Genomic DNA, 18,118 nt, shown 5'->3' on the forward strand with positions numbered 1-18,118 from the left:
ATTTCTCAGACATGCATGAAAGAATCAAAGCAACTCTCCAGATGTGTTTGCTATGAGGAAATAATATTATAACATTATGTAAAAATAATAAAAAAATCATTTTTCATAATACTGCCTTTAAATAATCTAATGTTTAGGGGATTGCCTTACATCTGGGGGACAATCGTCTAAACTTTAAACAGATCTGAACTAAATGGAGAATTTTCAAACCAATAAAGAAACTGAATCCAAAACTAGCTTAAATGAAAGTAATGGTAATGATTCCATGAATGTTTGTCACCATGGGTTCTTTACCCATGGGGACTCAATAACTAATATCTAGCAATCAGAGATTAGTTATTGATTGTTAGAGATTGTTGGACTCTAACAATCAAAATGCCTTAAGTGCCATTTTGAGGCATTTTGCTTAATGCTTCAAAATGGCATTAAGAAAGTTTCAGTTCTGAATTATTTTTTATTTACAAGCAGTCCTATTGAAGTTCAGGTTAGCTAAAAGCTATGCAATTTGGATGTTTTGAAACATATATTTTAGTTTTGTTATGGATGTGCAAACACCAGGTTGTTGACCCAGCTGTCCAGCAGTTAAAGGGATGAAATTAAATGAGGTTTAATCGTACAGAAACCAGGTGGCTAACGTAGTATGCAAATAAATCGGACGCTTCAGCTGAAAAACAGAGGTCACTCATGTTAACCATTAATATTTTTCAGCCTGCACCCGTTTTGCATTTGCAGAGCTGGTGCAGTTGCATTTTATTGTTCTGTTTTCTGTCCTGCGGGCACGCAAGCTTTAACTCCATTTGGCTTTCTCATTTAGCTATCAGTTACCAAGTTCTATCAAAGATCATCAGAAACATTTGATCTGAAAACAGGCATCTACTTAACCACAAGAACACATGCATGGAAATCTAAAGAAATGTAATGTCCCTGCTTGATGTAAACATATAGCTAGTTATCACTAACACTGAAAGAAAGTTTATAAGGTCAAATACTTTCTCCGCATAGAGCCAGGGTGGTTTGAATAGCTTTTCCCCTTTCGTAATAAAACATTTTTTGAAAGCTGTTTTTTTTTTTATTATTTCCTTTGTGTATTGACATTAAAATGTGCTTGGTCGTGTTTTGTAAATGTGAGGTATGACAAAAAAACAAAGAATAAATCTTTAAGGGAAAAACCTCCATAACAACTCTCGACACTGAATTTTGTTCATGTTAATAATTTGGAATAAAAATCCGAGCGGTTCAGCTGCAGTCTTGTGGTTATACCGCCCCCATGTGTCCACAAACAGAAATACACTGCTCTGCCACCAGGCTTGTACGCTATCTTCTATGTGACCTCTTAAATTACTAGTTTACAGACTTTACATGAAACATGGTGATTCAAAACAGTGACAGACATTTACATCAAAACGCGAACTGAAAAATAAAGCATTTTGTCTTTGAGCTCAGACACATTTACCTCTGAAGTAAAAGTACGCTCTCTAAAATCTGGCTAAAATAAATTGCTCAAAACTAGGCAGACAGGGTTATTTTTCAAAATTAAATTAGTCATTTTTATTCACTTCCATCCATTTATAGTTATTTATTTATTTTCTGGTTTTCAGTGAATACGGAGTAAAAGACTGGCTCGAGATCTATTCCAGGACAACCACGTCTTGCGCGTGCTCTATCAACTAACCGTTTACATTTTTAAATGAATAATTACATCGCCAAAAATGAAATACTGCTACAAATTGATCACTTTTCTGATCTCCAGGAAGCAATAAGGTAAACTACTCCCTTTTTAGTGCCCTTCCCAGCTCCCTGCAGCCCTCCCTGGGCTGCACAGACCTCAGTGCGCAGCTGCCCACCCAACATGGTTTGATGATTGAACTTAGGCATCCGGCAATAACTCCATCTGGACGACCAGGAATACTTTTCCCTAACCCAGTTCTGGCCCCGTCCCTGCGTTCGGCTTTCGGAGCCCGTGGCGACCCTTGTGAGTAAGTAGCTCGACGGTGAAAGGAGCCGCTGTTGTTCAGCCAGCAGCCAGCTGTTTTGGTCAGCGGTTAGCTGGCTAGCAGCGTCACTCAGCTAACATAACCGTAGCTAGCGAGGCGGGGGTGAACTCCAGCTCCATGTTGTTGTTGTTGTTGTTTTTAAGCTGAAATGGCACTAATATTCAGAGCTGGGTGATAGGAATGTTTCTGAATGTTGTTCCAGGTTCCTGTGAGCTTCAGAGGAAACGAGCCAGGCTAGCTTCGACTGGGTCAGCTGGGATTTGACATAAGGCCAAAGCTACTTTTATAAAATCATAACTGGCTCAAATGGATGGAAAACAAAACTGCAGGCTAAAAAAAATAGCCAACTTCCTGAACCTAAAACCTACATATGTACTTTTAAAAAAATTTTTTATCAGGTACTGAGTTAACTTTTAATTTTAAGAATGATACTCGTTCACAAGGCGTATTAAATGTTCACTTTAAGGCTAAAGCCACATATAAACGATACTGTATGAGGCTCATTGTGTGTTTAAACACCTGGCTGTGGCAGCAGGTTATTTCCTAAAAAAAACCCAACTAAGTTTATCACCTGGATTTACCACAACTCTTTTAATTTATGTTCACTTTCTGAATTTTAACTATTTTAACTGGATTTTTTTTAATCATTTAGTTTTTGTGATAAGTTTGTAGTGAGCTTATCCTCATCATATGGCTCTCCAGCCACAATTAAGAAAACTTGGAAGTGAAAAACAAAGTATGTTGTTTATGTGTCCTAATGTTTTTTTGGTGGGTTATTCAAACTGAGTTAGATGGTCTTATTATAAGAATCTGGAGACATTTCCAAGTTTAGTTGAGCCTGTGAGAAGGGATGTTCAAATCAGAGTTTCTGGGTTATTTCCCAACTTTCTGATTTTTCTTTGTAACCTGATATGTTAACTCTAATTTTCAGAAGAAGCAAAATGCTTGAAATGGTAACATACGAGGATACGTGCTGCAGGTTCTTTTACTCCTGTCGCAATAATTAATCGCATGATCAATTAAAATGCGCTCAATCATTTCCATTTTGATGATTAATATTTCTTGATGGGAGATTTTGTTTACAGAGACTTCATAATCCATTTTGTTTATTGTTTCGACTGTGTGTGGGTTTTTATGTTCGTTCTATTTGCTGTTTTTGCTCGCTGTGTTTTATTTTGGACATTTAAAACAGTTCTTTACAAAAATTAAAGTTTATTGGTCTCTGACAGGGTGGATTTGCTTTGTTAGGCCTTTTATCAATGCTTGAAAATGGTCTCTAAACAACAGTATTACTGTTTATTGCAACAATTACTGGGGCAACTTATTGTACAGCAAAATTATTAATAATGACATAGAAATATATTCATGCATCAAAGCATAAACTCCTTTAATTTTTGAATAAATCAAAATAGGTGCTTGCATTTATAGATCTAAACTGTTGGAATGCTAAGTGTTTATTATTTAATAAATAGAGGAAATGCATTCCTGTTTTTCCAGTATCTGATCAAAAGAAAACTGTCTAGACGATTGATTGGTACATGTCTAACTCAACCTTTTGTTTTTGCGTTTGCTTTTCTCTCATCAGGATTCCTCAGAAGCTGCCAGGTGAACTCATCCTATTGCCACAGGACCAAGCACACCCCCCCCCCCCCCCCCACAGATCCTTCCAAGAATTCACAGTAAGTAAACAAAAACACGCCCCGATTGTTAATTTCACACTTATACTCACAGTGTGAACATGCAATGACTGAGAAGGAGAAGAGACTCTCCAACAATAGCCTGGAGGTACGCTTTTACTCCGTCTCACGCTTGTGCGTTTCAGAAGAGAAGCCACTAGAGGCCGCTCTCACGCCTGGTATTCCCTCTGCCCAACTGGGTATTCCTCGTGTTGTTTTTAAACCCAACAATGTCCATCAACAAGTACACATCATCTACAGGGCTGGAAATCATTTACTGATGATGTCAGTAAAGAGACTTCTGTTTCAACACTAGAATTATGCGGTTGTGCGTGCGTGTGTGCGTGTGTGTGTGTGTGTGTGTGTGTGTGGTCTTTAAGTTGTTGTGGAAGTGTTCTGCCTCCCAAAACAGTACATCTGCAGTGTGTTTAGCCTAATTTCTTTCCGCGGTGATTGTTCAAAAGCGTTTTTTTTTTTTTGAGCGGTCTCTGATTTAGAAAAGGAAGCGTTATCTTAAAGAGAGCCAGGTCTGTCCCGTTCTGAGATGCAATTCCCTCCCTCCCCCCTCAAACAACTGGCCGGGACAGCTGCCTGTAACAGCTGCTTGATTTCTGGTTCTGGCTCCTGTCCACATCTGGCCAACGTTCCTCTGTGACCCCCTGTTCATCTGCAGGGCAAATCTTTCTGCTCCTAAAATTGGTCTCGATGCTATTTTTGATGCCATTTCGGATTGTGCACCTAATCTAGCGTATGCATGCGTGCGTGCTTTTTTTTCTCTTTTTTTTTAATTTTTGATGTTCGGGATAAAACCCTGCCGTTAGCTTTTAGCTCACAACTCTGGTATTTGTCCTCATTGTCACAAAATTCATCCCACATGTCTTCTGAACTTTAATAGCCTGGTCTGAGCGCGTATTTATCTGCTGCTCTGATAATACGCAGCATTTTTTCCAGATGCTACATCCTGGCTTGTAGTTTGAAGGAAGATGATGCCTTCTCGTTTGTGACGGAAACGGAAAGTTGGGGAAGAGGTTGGAAAAAGTTAGTAAATTGCGCGCCGATCTCTAAAGAGTAATGCGTCAAATCAAATGTAGCTTTTCGTCATTTTCTTTGAACAGCAAAACAGTGCTTCGTTTCTGAGATTTGTTACCGATTAGTGTGAACAATCCTGCAAATTAGAGATTCTACATATAACGTCAAAATAAATAGTAAAGCATGATGTCGCTGCTGTATAATTATAGCACGTTTTAAGCAACAAGGCAATCAAGAGTGCTTCACATGAATTAGAAGGAAATACAAACAAAACAATAAACCAAAAGAAAAAACTGAAAAAGAACCAAAAAAAAAAGTTGGCATAAAACTAAATGTTGGTTCTATGAAGTACATGGTGCTAAATGTTGATCTAAAGTATATAAACTAAATGCTCAGAATTAGACAGAGGAGATCTGCCTTATGGACTGGGGACCCGATCTATAATTTTTTTCAACATTGGGACCGATACAGATATTAATATCGGATCGGTGCATCTCTACGTAAGAAGCTGAAAGTTGTTCATTGACAAAACAGCCAATGGATAGAAGCAACTTTGTAAATGCAACCTTGAACTTGACCTGGAAATAACGAGTAATCATTTTTTAGGGTCTATTTTTGCATCATGTCCATCATTTTCTGGTTGTGCCATGCTGTTTGACTGTAACATGGTTGAAGGAAGGTTCATTTTCACGTGCACACCAACAATCTGGCAGGGGTTGACCCCGTCGTGTTTTTTTTTTTTTCTTTACTGTACGTTTCCACACTCCGGTGTCACGGTGGACGGATTGAGCTGTCGTAAAGCAGCCCACCTCTCTTTCCGTCGTTGACGTCTTGGTTGTTGGTTTTGTAATTTATCCTGGCCCGCTCTTGGCGGCACAGGGGTTAATCGTGTTGGGGTTCGGGTGCCACAAGGAGCATGACCGCACACTTGGTGTCTATAATTCAAACGTTCTTTGATGTGGAGCCAAAGGACGGAGACACCGGTGGATCCCGCGGACCCCTGTGGCACCAGCATTACTAATCTCTGTCTGTCTTTGTGGAGACAAGAAACTGCTACAAAGCGTGGATTTGTGTCGTCCGGTGCTGACAGCTTGGCTGGACGGATCGCCGTACTGGGAAGGGGTGGGGGGAGACTGTCTCTGGACCTTGGGAGACAAAGCCCCTCGCTATCAAGCCTGTCGAGTGCTGGGATTTAGACTTATAGGAGACAAATATTTTTGCTTTCATTAAGGATGAAACGCTATCCAGGATTTAAATTTCAAAGTTTCAGTCTTGGCCTGAGAAGAGCAGACTGGCCTCTTTGTCAAGAGCATAACAATCTGTATTAGCTAGAAAAATATGCAATATATTTCTTCTTAGAGATCAGAAGTGTAAGAATGCCAATAAGTAGAAAGTGTACCAAACGACAATGAAGAAAATCCTCCCACTGCCATGTCGCTAACTTCTTCTTGAATAGCCTCCCTTTGTGCCCTGTGTGATGTTATGGCAATATTATTGTTATGGATTCAAAAGAGATTTGTTTTAAGTAATTTTGCTTTTTTTTGTTCTCCCAAATAACCTTCCCTGATTTATTTTTACACCTATTTCAGTAAACAAAATAGGTATTTACTGAAATCAAGCATAACTAGCTAAAGTTAGCTGGTTATTTGTAAGGTTAGCAAAGCTAGCTAACTTTGCCCTCTTTTTTTATAGTTTAAACTGCCTGTTGCTGAATTGTGTCATACAAATAAACTTGATTTGACTTTTTTGTCCTGTTTTTACCAGAAAATTCTGATTTTGTTTTGGTCTGGGCTCCTTTTTTATAGACTGTACCTTTCTGACTGCGTCTTGACTAATCCTAGATGGCACCAGACTAACCTAAGCAGACAGAGTCATGGATCCTACCACAGAGCATCCGTCAGATCAGCCCCTAACTCAGCGTTTTTATGGCGCTCGTAATGGAAAAGCAGGCAGACTGATAGGCTCTTTTTTTCCATCCAGTCCCTGGGCTTGAGATTAAAGAAATCGATTGGTGCTCCTGGAATACCAGATGTGAAATATTACTGGCTCTGGACACTGTGCCTTTTTTTTTTTTTTTGACTTCCATAGGGCCCCATGAGGGAAGAAGTGCTCTGAAAAACGCACCACCACTTATCTGCGTTTTACATCGGCCCCGGCGAAGAACTGTGCCGTATCACTGCTGGCACCGCAGCTGTCACTGTTCATATGTGAGATATACTGACGGAAACCAAAAAGGAACAGGTGTTGCGTATTAGTGCCACTACTTTCCTCTGACCCCCTCTGGCATAGGGGAGGTGTAAAAAAATAAAAAAGAGTTGTGGTCAATAGAGTTGTCAGAATGGATCATTGTAATGTATGTCTTTTTTTCTTCTTTTTTTTTGCCCTGAAGAGAAATAATGGGCACAGAAAGGGAAGCGGGATTGTGTGGTGGGGGCGGATAATGTGGTTCAGGTGGAATAAGCCAAGAGGCAGATCAGAAACATGGGAATCTCTTTAAACGTTGACATTTTCTGCCCTGTTGTCTCTTCTCTGCAAGTTCTGCTGGACTTTAGAATATCAACCACAGATGGAAACTTGGAACTGATTTTGTCATTCTCATTTTCTTGACGCAAAAAGATGAGCCGCAGTCATTGTTTTGAGTTTTTCCTTGACATAGACAGTCTTTTGTCTTTATTGCAACGCTCAACATTTCAATACGAAACTGAAACTATAATTGAAGCAACATTGCTTTTCGGGTCTGCTTGCGGTTTTCAATCTTCTCTGCCACTAGCTTAACCAGACATGCAACCCTGTTAATGAGTTAATCTTTAAAGTTGATTGATCTTATCTATTCATTCATGAGCAACTGTGGTTGCTGTTAAAGGAATATTAAAACTTGGCTCCAAGGTTGTTGATTGTTTATATTTCAAAACAAAAACTGGATACGGTGTATTTTGCATCCCACACTGGACTTTGTTTGTATCGTTCCACTTTTCAGTTCTGGTATGGTTCCGCCATCTTTATTTCTGTATCAACTAGCTCTGCTTAAGGATGATCAGCAGCGCCTGCTGCTGGATGGCAACCAAACTACAACCCTAAAACACGGTCTAAGTAGTTTTTTATTTAGAATGGTTATCTTAATTCTTTAATATGATCCCCCTAAATCAAGCCAGATGTAGCTATGATGATCAATAAAGAAGAAGAATTAAAGGATGAATCAGATTAATTGTGATGAATCAGTTATTGAAATAATCAACTTCTTTAGTAATCGGTTAATTAACTGGAGTTTTCAGACTTCAAAAAGGGCATTTTCTGATGAAACACCATATTCACTGCAGTAAGTAAACCTACATTTTACTATATATATATACATATCTATATCTCTCTCTCTTTCTCTCTCTCTCTCTCTCTCTATATATATATATATATATATTAGTGACATTTTCTTATATTCCCCTTATATTCTCTTAGTGATTCAAATTCAATAAAAGAATGCTATGTTATTGCATATAGGCAACAAAATGTTTCTTTTCTTGTTTAAGGGGATTTAATTGATTTGGTTATTTGCATTTTTTAATGTATTTACAATATTGTATAAAAAGTCATAAGTGGTTAATTGAAAAACCTACAGAATGTGACAAATCTTTTATCCGATTAATCATCAGAATACTCGGTAAGTAAAATAATCTTAAATTGCTGCCCTAACGACAACAGACTTTTCAGATTATTAAATGTGTAATTTTGCTTTTCATTCACAAGTCTACGCTGCTTTGTGTTGCTCTTTCTATTTTTACCAACTAAAACACATTAAAGTTCACGTCAGTGCTGTATGCTGCTATAACCGTGTCCTTGCATTGTTTTTTGTTGTTTTTTTTTTTTTTGGTACATTAGCGTTGTTAAAAAGGTGCGTTGCATCACTGCATCTGTCCTTGGTTGTGCGGCTCTTCAAAACAAATCCCCAGAGACGGCGCTGGTTCTCCCCCGCGGAGCGCAGCCTCATTAGGGTTTGTTGCCCAAACTGGAGAATTCATTCTGGCTGAAGGAACAGCTCAGACCTTTCTCCCAGAGACACATGTTTCTAACTGAGGCCTGACCCTGCAGCTTTGGGCCTTGTCAAATCAGATTTGGCTCAAGTGACTTCCAGTCATGGGCTCAGTTACCTCTGAACTAGACTCACTGAGGCAGCCATACAAAAAAATAAAAATAAAAATGGACTCACGGTTCTGATAAATCAAGAGCTTATTGAGAAAACAAAGATGTTGCCATCACAAGGGTTCCTGATAAATGTAAGGCCAATGCTTGGAGAGCTGAGTTTTTTTTTCTTTTGCTACAGGGTAACAATCCTGAACACATCTCCATTAAAATGGATCTAAAAGAAAGAGAATCTGCATGTTGCAATGGTCCAGACCTCAGCTTGATTGAGTTTCAGCAGTGGAACCTGAAGAGAAAACGGTGGATGAACTACTGCCAGCAAATCCTCAGTGAACTTAAGACGTGCTGTGAAGAAGAGCAGGCCAAAATTCCTTCACATTCCTCCGCCGGAGATTGATGAGGTCAAACAGAAGATGATTACTTTAAGTTATCTCTGTTGACGGTGCTTCTGGAGGCTCTGCAAATACGGCCTGGTCTTCCTTTTTCACTTGCTGACATGAAATGGGATTTGGCTTTACTCTACGTTTACAGGTTAACTCAGGTACTCTCTTCAAATCCAGTAACTCTTTGGTAATCAAACTCAAGATATTCTAGTGGCTCAGTCAGTTACTGGAATCCACTTTTCTTGAGTAGGGTGTCCACAAGTCAAATGTGGATGGAGAAATTAGATGTTTTATTATAAAGGCAGTGATGAATTTCAGTCATGCATATGAAAAATATTGGACTACTGTAATTGCAGTTTTTTGTCCCTAGAGTGCTTTTGCATTGATGATTTTGGCCCACTTGACAAAAAATTTGGACACATATGCTGATGAGGATGCTTGCCTCTCCTCTCTTTTTTTTAACAGAGACCAAAACTTTAATTTCTTTGTCTTTGTCCTTGTTTTGCCCAATATCTCTTGTCTCTCTATCACAGCTGATGTGAACAGAAGCACGCCGTGCAACCGCAATAACAGTCCACTTTGAACCACACGACCGTTGAACAGTATAAAGTAATATTTAATTACACAAAGAATTGGGGCAAAAGCTTTTGCCTAGAGGATTTTCTTTTTTTTTTTTTTACTTTTATTGAAGCTTACAAGAAGTCGCTCCACCCCTAGTCAGAATCATCCAAATCCGCATCTGGACGCATCGAGAAATAGATTCTATCTCCCCTTCCTAACATACACATTAGTTATGGCATGGTTGTGTTGTTTTGAGGCATACGTTGACATAAAACTGTAACGGTTTCAAAACCACACCATTGGCACAGGTCAAACCCAGGTAAATATGTCAGAGAACCAAATTTCCTTCAGATATGTAGAGAAGTCACTTAACACTAACTCCCTGACCTTGTCCCTCCCTCTGTTTTCCTTTAAATTTTGAGGAAAAAGCCGCAGCATTGAGTTAATTCAATCCGTCAGATAAACCAGCCCAGCCTGCCTCACTGAGGGCGTTCTGCCATTGTCAACTGGATGCCATGGCATCGTCATTCATGTATGGGATTGCTTTTCATTAAAAGAAGGGTTGGTAAGTGCAATGTCTGACCAGACTATCAATGTCACCTTGAATATTGTTATTGTAAGCTAGCTTAAAGAAAATGCTCACATCCCCCGCAATAGACGACAGCCGTATATCGGGAATGTGAGAGTTTTTTTCCAAGAATACACAGTGGTAATAGATGGCCTGTATGTTGCTTTCACTCACCCATGAATACAGTGATTACCCTGAGTACAAAGAGTCCTCAGAAAGCCTCATGTACCCTTACAGAACTGCTGTTGTTGCTGAAAAGTCTTTGCTTTGTTCCCTCTGTGTAGAAGGTGCTCCATTAAGAAGTCCACTCCTTTCTGATTTTCAGCTTTGAAATCCCAACTCCACTCTGTGCATGTATGAACCACAGCAACACCAGATCCAGTCCAAACAGAACGATCTGTCTGTTCTTTTCTAGGTTTGAATTTATTTTGGCACGTGACGCGGATTGTGACGCAGCTCCCGGTTGCGGGGATCTTTTAACGGAAGCAGGGAGGCAATGTAAGTGGTGTGGTCTTTTTGTCATGCTGTCCACAGGGTAGGGAAATATTGTATTACATCCAAAAATATCACTTATCAGCTATGAGACCAAATGAATTGTGGTAAAAAATAGATTCTGTAAAGAACTGCAGTTCTAAGTCCTGGGACTTCTGAATAGATTCAAAATGCTCCAAAATTGATTTTAAAATAATAAGGTTGTATGTCTTCGCTTGCTCTAATTTTGAAGTATACTTGAATATGGTCGACTCACCCACTGAATATATTTTAAATAATTCTTTGATATTTTGTTATTTAAGAAAAAGCCAGGCAGCTATGCTAACCTAGTACTGGTAATTTAAGTTACAGAAGTTTATGAACAAACCTATTTTGTAAATATTTGCCACTCAAGCCAAAACTCATTTCATTCCGTGTAACCAGGTTATTCAAACTGGTCTTCATTGCTGTTTTTAATCACGTGGTTCCGGACAACAAGATTCGTTGTGTAATGTCATGATCTCCGCTGTTTTTGAGTTACAAAATGTTTGAAGTTGGCGGTAAGTTTGAAAATATCACTAGGTAATTTTGTTATTGGAAGACATTATTAATACCTAAACAAGAGGTCTGGCACGTCAAAATCCACGTTTGACATTTTTCAACATTAAAAGCTTTTCTTTCCTAAAAATAAATGTCGGATCTCTATCGGCTGTCACGAAACTGCTGGTTAGTCATCGTTTTCTCACACAATGTCTGCATTTAGTGCCCAGACCTTTTGCACAGCCTCCATAGAGATCCATAATGCCTCAGTGTGCGCCGCCTGAGAAAGAGGAAAGTGGCAGCATTGTTGGAAATGTGGACTGTAATGATCGCAGCTGGAAAGCCGGTTTATTCTGATGATCTTTTTCCTCCTCTGCATCACTGCCAGGAGGAAAGAGACGTGTGCAGTTTGCCTGAGTCTGGAGGCCTTTGGGGGCGGGAGGAGTGTGAGCTGAGCGGGAAGTAGGAAGGACATGCAGGAAGAGAGGCTGCACGCTCTGATAAGAACATCAATACGCTCCCTTATCGCCACACATCAACTCCTTGTTTGCTGCTCTCTTAAAGGAGCTGCTTTAAACACAATACGTCTCTGCTTTCAATTGTTTCTGGTGTCCGTTCCAAAAAATACCGATTGTTATATTATTTTTCTTAGATTCTTAGTATCTGACAAGCATTCAGGTGCTTGTCAGATACACTTGCAGTTGGGCTGCAGTTGCCACTAAATACTTCCTGTACTACCTCATACTGTGCACTTTTCAATAATGATATGCATATGAAAAGTAGACCAGTCATAATAAATCAATAAATCGCATGATAAATTAAAAAGAGCTAAAAAAAAATAATCAATTTGCATAATTTATAGTTTTTTCTCTTTCTGTCTTTCTACCAATAATTGGATGACAGAGGTTTTCAGTCTGGTGCCTTGCTCTCAACTAGCCCTTTTATTAAGGACAGTTTTGTTTACGGAGACTCCAGTTTCCATTTTATTTGTTGTTTCTGTCGCTTTGTTTATTTATTTTGGATATTAAAAATGTCTTCCAGTTCCAGAGTTAAATATTCATTAGAATTTGAAGTTTAATGTGCTCTTGCGTTATTATGCCATTACCATTATATTACTTGAAAATGGCCTCGAAACAACAATATCATCATTTATCGCATTGACTTCTTGGACAGTTAATTGTCCAGCAATGTTTGTTGTGGTGACAGCCCTAACGCGTATGTTTGTTGTTGTGGTTTCTCTGTTTTCTTTTCTGTCTTTCTGCAGGTTTAGAGGCAGATTTCAACAGTGTTCTCTCTGTGCTTTTTTTCTCTCCTCTCCTACCTCCTTTACCTTTAAACCTTTCCTCATCTTTCTCTCTTTATTTACTCATTTTCTTTTCATCTCTGCGTCCATTACATTTGAAATAATCCCGAAGAAATGTCTAACAAAGTTTTACACCTATACTAAGTATATCATCAGTGAAAGCTGTAGCGCTCCGCTTCTAAATTAAATTTGTTGGGCCTCGCCTCGAAACTCGGAGAGCAATTTTCAGTGCCACACTGCCGGACAGAACACTTAAAAAAAACAACAACAAACAAGTAATAAAAAACCCCACTTTATTCTTCTCTTCTTTTGAATGTTTCTGTTGTCCGGACTCTTTGCTTGGGAGATTAAATACTGACCACTTTTATCTTTCTGATGCATCAAAATGTAACTTTTTAATGCAAGTAAATAATACACTCAAGTCATAGAAAATTCTCCTGAACAACAAATGTGAATTCTAACTCGGAATACTTTTCCTCCTGGAATAGATAAAGCTGCGGAACAAAAAAAGCAACTTTCTGTGAGCCAATCAAACAACAGTTTTCTCTTTCTTCTCAAAAATGTCTTCCTCCCTCTGCCAGGACCGATCTGTGCCAAAAGAGATCCAAGTGTGGTCAGGGCAAAGTTTATATTATGAAGAAGTTAGGACTCGATTATCTACACAGAAAATCTGAAAGCCTCAGTGGAAGTTGCACTAAAATCGGAGGAGATGCTCCCAACAGAGTGTAAACATCTGAAATAATGCTAAGGTTGACGAGGTTGGCGAGTTGAAAACCTTATCGTTTGGCTAAGTGTTTTTGATCAAATGCAACAAACCTTTTTTGCTATATTCAGTTTAGGAATGAATTGATTAAGCATTTTGTTGATATTTTCTCCACTTTATCCCTCCCCCCCTCCTCGAATATCATCTACGAGACTGAAGCCTCAATAAAATACAAGGGAAAAAAATGTGCAAATGTAAGGCATATTTAAGATTCTCTGGACTGAAACGTATTTCACAGATATATTTAAACTGCCTTCTCTCTCTCCCCCCTCACAATCCATAGACTGTAAATACTTATGGATTTTAGCTAGATATACTTGTAATTACCAGTTAGGTCATTAGAATGACAGAAAACAAACATAATCTCTGAGGATGGCAAGGTGTTCCTAGTAGTGCTTAAAAAATGTAATTTTACAACATTCACATCCTAACCACGTATTCATTTCATTTGAACTTTTTCATATATTTTCACATTATAACCACAATTTCAATGTTTTATTGTTTTTTTTCCTGATAGACCAAAACAAAATGATGCATGGTTGTGAAGTGGAAGTGGAAGGAAAGTTTCAACTATTTCAGTGCTGACCAGTCAGTACTAGCAATTACAGCTGGAAGATGTTTGTTTTGGAGGCGATGTCTCTGCCAGTTTTCAACATCATTTTTGCTTATTTATTGCAGCAAAGCTCAAGCTCATCCAGATTGGATGTAGAGATATTTGGGCATTTATTTTTAACCCTTGCCACAGATTATCATTTAGATTGAGGTCTGGACTTTGACTGGGCCATTAGGTGTTGCTGGAAGGTGGATCATTCTCGACAGTGTTGAACAGGCTTCCTTCCAGAAACATCCTGTCTTTAGTTTAGTTCCAACTTGTTTTCCATCAGCTCTGACCAGCTTCCCTTCCCTTTTTTTTGCATTGTAGGAGCTTCTTCTCAGTGCAAAACATTGTTAAAGTGTTAATAGAGGAGCCATGTTGTGGTGATGTCCTGAGGGCGGAGTTTCAGGAAGAGCAGGAGTTTCTTAAAGTGGCAGAGCCCAATTTCAAGGTGTTAAATTACATAGACAAATTTCTTTTAAGCCATATCTGACATATATACATGCAACATTTTCATAACAACTGAAGTTAACATAGTAACTTCTTTGTGCTATAAGATGGCAGTGTGTTTAAACTTCTTCGCAAACTCATCCCTGACCCACCGGCAGTGTTCCTTGGTCTTCATGTTGCTCTGCACACTTCCAAAGCTGATTGGTTGCTTTTGATTTTGATGATTTTCCTTCAACTGCATAACTCTGCTACTTTGTGTTGGTCTTTTAATTCAAACACAGTTCACTGAGCTTTGTGGATGTATTAAGATAAAACATGAAAACGTTCTAGGAGTGAGAACTTCTGGTTTTCATCTTGCTCCTCTGTGTCTGACCCCTTTTCTCAGTGGCTCCTGTCGTCTCTTCAGGCAGACTCCTTACAAGACGTGACAGTATGTCATTTCTTCCTTCGTCCGGAGCGGTCTTGTATCGTAATCTCTTTGTCCGTCTATCGTTTCTTATTCCGAGCTCTAAATCAGTTCCGTGTAACAGTTTGACAGACATTTTTGTCGCACAATTAGTTTTAATCACGCTCTAATCCTATCTAATCTCATTAGCATGAAGTTTTCTCTCATTGTTTGCTTAGCTCTCCGCTGAAGTTCTGGATTCTCCTTTCTCTCTCTCTGTGCTGGGGAGTTTCCTGTCCTCCATGGGGGATTAAAGTTGACAAAAAGCACGTTCGGGTTGATGAAGTTGTTCAGACACACCTGTGTTCGAACAATCCCATATGGTGCAGCTATGCATGTAGGCGCAGGCATGGCCGTACATAACAGCACGAGTGAACTACAGCAACATTTGGCTTGCATTTCCGCAGCAGCTTCTTCTGCAGACAGTAGGGAGGGGATGAGATTGCGACGGAGCACATTAAAGTTCTTTGTCTCAAGTAGTTTTTCCTTAATACTTTATTTTGTTTTTGATTCCTGTTGGACCTTGACATGTAGAAGCCCAGGGTACTAACAGTTCCCTGCCTCCTTTCTTTGCTCAACTTGCTGGTTGTTGGCACCTCTTTGGTCCCTGCTGGATAACAACATTGAGTAAAAGCAGGATGTACTAGCTGCTTTAGATACAAGCCCTTGCTGTTTGTTGCAGTTTTATTGCACAATCCACTTCTCCACACTATTTCTGTCCTTTTAGTATTTCACTGAAGGATTTTAGCTTATGTTGTACGTTTACTGCCCACAATGGTAAGTACATCCTGTTAAATCTGCGTCTAAACTGCCTTAATTGTTAATGGCATAGATTCATCATTGTTTAAGAAACATTCCTCAAAGATTTTGGTCTATTTTAACAGGCTATCTGTGAGGCCATTGGAGGTAGAGTGAACTCATGTTCAAGAAACCAGTTTGAGATGGTCTGAACTTTTCAGATACAATTCTCTGTTTTGTACGGAGGCTGCCATCTTAAGGGTGTTTTTACAGATTATAGTCCAGTAGATTCAGCTCGATTGGGGACCAAAATGGCAATACTTGTTACATTTTCAGGTGGTGGGGTTCACTTTCACAGTGTGCCATATCAAACAATTCAAACACTTTGAAAAACCAGTTTACCACCCTCACCTGTGGTGGCGCTGCACCAAGAAACACTGAAGGAAATGGCACAAAAACCTCTCAAGAAGACACTGAGCCAGCCCAACTGTGGGAACCCATATGAACTGATTAGATCCCAGTTGTTGCCCTTTGGTGGTTGTTATAGAAATGCCAGGTTTTGCTCTTAAAGAGGCAGTATTATGTAAAACTTTTTCAGCATTATTTGTCATTAGAAACATACCTGGAGTTTTGCCTTGATTCATTCTCATGCATGTTTGAGAAATCTTTTAATCTCCCATGGCAACCACTCATCCGTGCAAACGACTGGGTGGAACCTCGCAGTGGCTTCCAGGTGCAGCTCATCCTCAGAGCTGCAGTTTACAACCTTCGCAGCTTCCACCTCTCACACCAGCCCTTCCCCAACAACCCCCCTCTCAGCTCCTTCAGACTAGCCAGCAGCAATTAGCAAACACCTGATGGAACAGCGCATCTGCTGTGCTCATTATATGTCGTACTTCTCAGTGCAACACTGGTAAAAATGTTGCACAGGAGCCATGCTGTGATGACTTTCTGATGGCGGAGTTTGTTAAAGAACAGGAGTTTCTTAAAGAGACAGTGGCCCAACTTCAAGATGTTAAATTACAAAGTCAAATTTCTTATATAGTGATTTTTGATATATGTTGCATTTTTTTTATAACAACTGAAGTCAACATAGTTACTTGATTGTGCTATAAAATAGCACTATGTGCCTGGAAAACACATAATTCTGTCCCTTTAAATATTCTCTTTCTCAAAACATTGTACTGTGATTGCTAAAATATAATAGTTTTCTCCCATGTCAGAATTTACTTTTGTAAGCTGTTCAGATGTTATGTAATCAGGATGTTGTGACAATGTTGTGAATTATGGTTGCACATTGTTAGGAAAACATGTTGTGCATCCATTGTGCAGGCCGATTTTTAATATTGCTTTATTACTTTTTAAAAATGTTTTAAATCTGTAATAAAACTTTCAATAATGCACGAAGGAAGCAGGAAAAGCTTCTCCGATGCCAATGTGAACAACAAAGTCTGAAAGACGCACGTCTCAGTAGAAAATCCTACAAAGCAAACAATGTGACATCATGGGGTCTGAACGCTAAACAAAAGCAAACAGACAGACTTGTCAACCGTCTGACTGAGCAGCAGGATAAAACGGAGAGCTGTCCCAGAAATAGAGGCTACAAGCGTCCCACAGTCTACTAGACCCAAAATAACAGTAAACAAGCCCTACCTCGAGCAGAACATGACGCATGGAAAGTAATTAAGCGAATCCTCAAAGTCCACACTCCCTCGCCTGGTTTAGACTTCTCTTTTTATGGATAGAGTAATGCTCGTAGGGCAACAAACAGGTGATTGAAACGTGTAAAATGACTTGTTTATAACACTGTACAATGTAGACTTTTGGAGGAAACGCATAAACAGAGCTTTAGCTGTTTACTGCACAAGGCAGGTAAACATGTCAGTCTTGTTCCTTGTGGAGAAAATAAGTCACTTTACTGAACAACCTAACTACGACGGCGCATCAGGGCCACGCAAAGAAAAAAAATAAAATAAAATTATAAAAAACGGTCATAAAATTCCGAGAAAAGTCATTTTATTACGACTATCCTCTTAATATGACTTTTTTGTTTTATTTTGACTTTAATCTCACACGACTTTATTCTCATAATATTGTTACTCTTGCAATATTGCGACTTTGTTCTCAGGATATTATGACTATTCTTGTTTGATTTCGACTTCTCGTAGTTTTACTTTATTCTCAAAATTTTACGATTTTATTCTCATTATTTTGACTTTATTCTTCTACGACCTTACTCTTGTAATATTATGTCTTTATTCTCATTTTATTTTGACTTCTCATAATTTTATGACTTTATTCATATAATTTTAACTGCCGTCTCATATGACTACTCTCGTAATATTAGGACTTTATTCTTATTTTATTTTGCCCTTATTCTAATTTTATTTTGACTTTATATTGACTTTATTCTCTTAATTGTGACTTTATTATGCTTCAACTTTATTATTGTTTGTCTTTATTCTCATAAT

General features: G+C 38.8%; 1 protein-coding gene across 4 annotated transcripts in view; it reads left to right on the forward strand.

Annotated features, from left to right (window-relative positions):
- The first annotated feature begins 1,802 nt into the window (after positions 1-1,802).
- The window catches only part of disp1 (dispatched RND transporter family member 1), an 85,167-nt gene continuing 68,851 nt past the window's right edge, over positions 1,803-18,118 (forward strand). For 2 of the 4 annotated variants that reach the window (XM_023347531.1, XM_023347527.1), the window contains exons 1-2: positions 1,803-1,972; positions 3,580-3,673. The gene's annotated coding sequence lies outside the window, so the exon portion shown is untranslated. Of the gene's footprint in view, positions 1,973-3,579; positions 3,674-10,821; positions 10,841-14,876; positions 14,895-18,118 lie in introns of those variants that run through there. The other 2 variants (XM_023347529.1, XM_023347530.1) reach the window with 2 other exon arrangements.

This window comes from Xiphophorus maculatus, chromosome 15 (genome assembly GCF_002775205.1).
Source record: "Xiphophorus maculatus strain JP 163 A chromosome 15, X_maculatus-5.0-male, whole genome shotgun sequence".
In the NCBI taxonomy this organism is placed as follows: domain Eukaryota; kingdom Metazoa; phylum Chordata; class Actinopteri; order Cyprinodontiformes; family Poeciliidae; genus Xiphophorus; species Xiphophorus maculatus.